A 4,803-nucleotide genomic window follows, 5' to 3' on the forward strand; every position below is an offset into this window, starting at 1 on the left:
GGGGCAAGACAAATATGTCATTTTTTTTAAGGAAAGCACACACAAGAGAAAAAAAGTTGACACCATTGAACAAACAAACACAACGAAAGGGCAACCGGGCGGCCCAGAGTTTGCTGGTGCAACTCCTCTACCCACCCAATTGCAACCCCCTCCCTGGGGAATTCTGCAGTAGGGGTCGGGGGTGGGAAATAAGAAACTCTTTTTAAAAATTGACCCGCCCCCCCCCCCCCCACGCACATATATTAAGACACTACTTTTTTGGGTAGAAAATAAATCTAGTTTCTAAATTTACTGCTTAACGAAATGCAAAATCCACACAAGTGGAAATTTAGAAGGTGACATAATTTTAAAATCTTTGATTTTTTTTATATTGTCCACCAAATGGCAGCCCCCCCCCATTACAAATAAGTTACTAGTATAAAGAAATCCATTGCATTTATATAACAACTTTAATGTCTTCCATAACATCTTAAAGTGTTTCACAGCCAATTAAGTATTTTAGAAAAATTGCTAACTCTGGCCTGATGCTGGGTGACTGCAATTTGCCTTTGTGAGAGAGACAACTTAGTTTATAAAGGCTACCTGTAGCGAGTGAAACTGAGTTGTCACAGTGCCACTACCACAACAACTTGGAATTATATAGCACCTTTAACAACATAAACAACCCAAGGTTCTTCACAGGAGCATTATCAGACAAAATTTGACATTCAGCCACATAAGACAACACTGGAACAGATGACCAAAAGCTTGGTTGAAGAAGTAGAGTCATAAAGAGATACAGCACTGAAACAGTCCCTTTGGCCCACCATCAACCACCCATTTAAACTAATCCTATATTCCCTACCACATCCCCTCTTACATTAATCCCATATTCCCTACCACCTACCTACACTAGGGGCAATTTACAATGGCCAATTTACCTATCAACCTGCAAGTCTTTGGCAGTGGGAGGAAACCAGGGTACCAGGTGGAAACCCATGTGGTCACAGGGAGAACTTGCAAACTCCACACAGACAGTACCCAGAACTGAACCTGGGCCGCTGGAGCTGTGAGGCTGTGGTGCTAACCACTGCGCCACCCACAAGTAGGTTTCAAGGAGTGTCTTAAAGGATGAGAAAGAAGCAGAGAGGGTTAGGGAGGGAATTCTTGGAATGCCCTCTTTGGCATCCCCGATTTTAATCACTACCCTACTCTATTGGCGGCCGTGCCTTCAGCTGCCAGGGCCCTAGGCTCTGAAATTCCCTTCCTAAAACTCTGCCTCTTCCTCCTCCTTAAAGATGCTCCATTAAGATGCTCCTTAAAACCTACCTCTTTGACCAAGCTTTTGGTCACATGTCCTTTTATCGCTTCATGTGGCTCATTGTCAAATTTCTTTTTGGTAATGCTCCTGCTGAAGGTAAGCATGCAAGTGTGACAGGTGGTAAAAAAGGCAAATGGTATATTGGCCGTCATAGCGAGAGGATTCGCGTACAGGAGCAGGGATGTCTTGCTGCAATTATACAGGGCCTTGGTGAGGCCACACCTGGAATATTGTGTGCAGTTTTGGTCTTCTTATCTGAGGAAGGATGTTCTTGCTATAGAGGGAGTGCAGTGAAGATTTACCAGACTTATTCCTGGGTTGGTGGGACTGACGTTTGAGGAGAGATTGAGTCGGTTAGGATTATATTCGCTGGAGTTCAGAAGAGTGAGCGGGATCTCATAGAAACCTATAAAATTCTAACAGGACTTGACAGGGTAGATGCAGGAAGGATGTTCCCGATGGTGGGGGAGTCCAGAACCAGGGGTCATAGTCTAAGGATACGGGGTAAACCTTTCAGGACTGAGATGAGGAGAAATTTCTTCACCCAGAGAGTGGTGAGCCTGTGGAATTCGTTATCACAGAAAGCAGTTGAGGCCAAAACATTGTATGTTTTCAAGAAGGAGTTAGATATAGCTCTTGGGGCGAGAGGGATCAAAGGGTATGGGGCGAAAGCGGGAACAGGTAACTGAGTTGGATGATCAGCCATGATCATAATGAATGGTGGAGCAGGCTCAAAGGGCTGAATGGCCTACTCCTGCTCCTATTTTCTATGTTCTATGTGACGCATCTTGTGATGTTTTACAACATTAAAGATGCTATACAAATGCAAATTGTTGTATGGTAATAGCCACTGACTTGTATAGAATCATAGAATGGCTACAGTGCAGAAGGAGGCCATTTGGCCTGTCGAGACCATGCTAGCTCTCTGCAAGACCTACTCCCCTGCCCTATCCCCATAGCCTGCAAATTATTTTTTTTCAGGTGTTTATCCAATTCCTTTTTGAAAGCTACAATTGAATCTGCTTCCAACACACTCTCAGGCAGTGCATTCCAGATCCCAACCACTCTCTGTACAAAAAAGCTTTTCCTCAAGTTTGGTTCTTCTGCCAATCACTTTGGGCAGAATTTATAGGCCCCAATGGGGGCAGTCATGGAGAGAGGCAGGCACAGAATTTCTTACTGCCAGTCAGCACGCCAGTTCCCTGGCTCTATCCCGCCCCCGGGCCATTTTCCCAGAGGCAGGATGGGGGCATAGAACAGCTACCTGCATGCAAGCAGGTCCCTGGAAGCATTGGGGAACAGGGCTGCTGCCTGGAGGTGGACTCCCGGTGGCAGACTTGGGGGGGTGGGGGTCAGCACTCCAGGCAGGCTTAGATGCCCTTCTTACCTGCCCGGATTCAGCTGCAGCCACAGGCCACCCTGTGGAAGAGTTCCCCCTCCACAATGGTGGTCTAGTGGAAAAGGGCTTTTTTTGTTTTAAAGTTAAAAAGGTTGGAGAGAGGGCACTTGAAAATGGTGGCGCCCCCCCCCCTCTCTCTTACCTCGAAAGGCATCCTGCTATTCCTTCAGGGCTGGAGGGTCTCCTATTGATCCTCCAGCTTAAAGAGACCACCCGCCATCCTTAATTGGACAACAAGTCCATCATCTGGTCACTAATTGGCCAATTCGGGGAAATCACAGGTGAGTGACTGTTCCCCACCGTGGGGCTTTTACCTCCATTTAAACCTGACGGTGGGGTCCTGAAGCTCACAGGAAATTCCTGTCCTTTAAGTCTGTATTCAACATTAGATAGGGGAGGGTCGTATTAAGGCACAATACATGGATGTTCTCGGCCTTGTCACAGTTGATGGCCTGGGACTCAGTGCTGAACCAACCAGCAAGATTGAATAAACAGCAAGTCAATGTTGTTTACCTCTGGGTTATAGGCATAAGGTGAAGGCTTATACCCCAAGTCAAGATCCCTTAACCCTCAGAGTCACCCACATACGAGTCTTCCCTTCCCAGCATACATGCCCCTCATAAGCAAAAACCTGTAAGCTATCCACATTTAAATTCCCACTAGTATCGACAGCCCTGCTGGTTTAGGAAAGGCCTCGAAATTGAAAAATATAGCAGGTACTCTCCAATCCCCTCAAAGTCAGTCCTCACACACAGGCACATAAATTGAGACCAGCCCAACCATATCCTACCCTGCACAGTGGCGCAGTGGTTAGCACCGCAGCCTCACAGCTCCAGGGACCTGGGTTCGATTCCGGGTACTGCCTGTGTGGAGTTTGCAAGTTCTCCCTGTGTCTGCGTGGGTTTTCTCCGGGTGCTCCGGTTTCCTCCCACAAGCCAAAAGACTTGCAGGTTGATAGGTAAATTGGCCATTATAAATTGTCACTAGTATAGGTAGGTGGTAGGGAAATATAGGGACAGGTGGGGATGTTTGGTAGGAATATGGGATTAGTGTAGGATTAGTATAGGTGGGTGGTTGATGTTCGGCACGGACTCGGTGGGCCGAAGGGCCTGTTTCAGTGCTGTATCTCTAATCTAATCTAATCTAATCATCCCAGTGACATGCCAGTGAGTCCATAACGCAACAGGAATTTAGTTACCAGGCTGAAAAAGTAGAAGGCAGGGGGTGACCTGATAGAGGTGTTAAAATTATGAGTTCAATAGGTTCGAGAAGATGTTCCCACTTTTGGGGGAGTCCAAAACTTGAGGCCATAAATACAAGATAGTCTCTAATAAATCAATAGAGAATTCAGGAGAACCTTCTTTACCCAAACAGTAGTGAGAAGGTGGAACTTGCTCCCACATGGAGTAGTTGAAGCGAATAGCACAGATGTATTTAAGGGGGCATCAGAATAGGGGGGGGGGGGCCATTCAGCCTCTCAAGCCTGTTCCAATTCAATGAGATCATGGCAGATCTGTATCTTAAATTGCTTTATTATAGTTTTAAGACATTTAATATTAAAAAAGATGGATTTTTACTGTGGGAAAACTTTACTTTTCTACAAATGGAGGTACCCACCTTTGTGCTCATTTTATGAGAAAATTGTAATTTTAAAAAGTAACTATATTTGTTGTTTTATGCAAATAAAACACTTCTTATTGCTTTCAGACGTTTGATTATATTACTATGATAAACCTTAACTATTGTTTTTCTACAAACAGTGAAGTCAGAGCTTTATTTATATATAAAATGTTAATTTGTGTAACTTGCAGCCAACTTTCCAATTTTGGGGAAATAATCCGTCAGCGGAGGGATTCCGTTTATAGAGAGCCAGTGTGCACCGCCCCAAGCGTCCATAGCAACGGATTTAAAGTAAATGCAATGTGCGCAGGGTTTTGTTATTTTAACACAAGGCAACCTTTGTTTCAGTCACATGTGTTGCTTGTGATTAAACCCAGCCGTCGCCGTCGGAAGTGCAATGTAAAGTCGGTGCTACTTTCCAGGGCGGGCTGGTTCCTCACTTGACCCGAAGCAACGCGGCTCCTTAAAAGGGAAAGCGAGCCAG

Source organism: Heterodontus francisci, chromosome 4 (genome assembly GCF_036365525.1).
Source record: "Heterodontus francisci isolate sHetFra1 chromosome 4, sHetFra1.hap1, whole genome shotgun sequence".
In the NCBI taxonomy this organism is placed as follows: Eukaryota; Metazoa; Chordata; class Chondrichthyes; order Heterodontiformes; family Heterodontidae; genus Heterodontus; species Heterodontus francisci.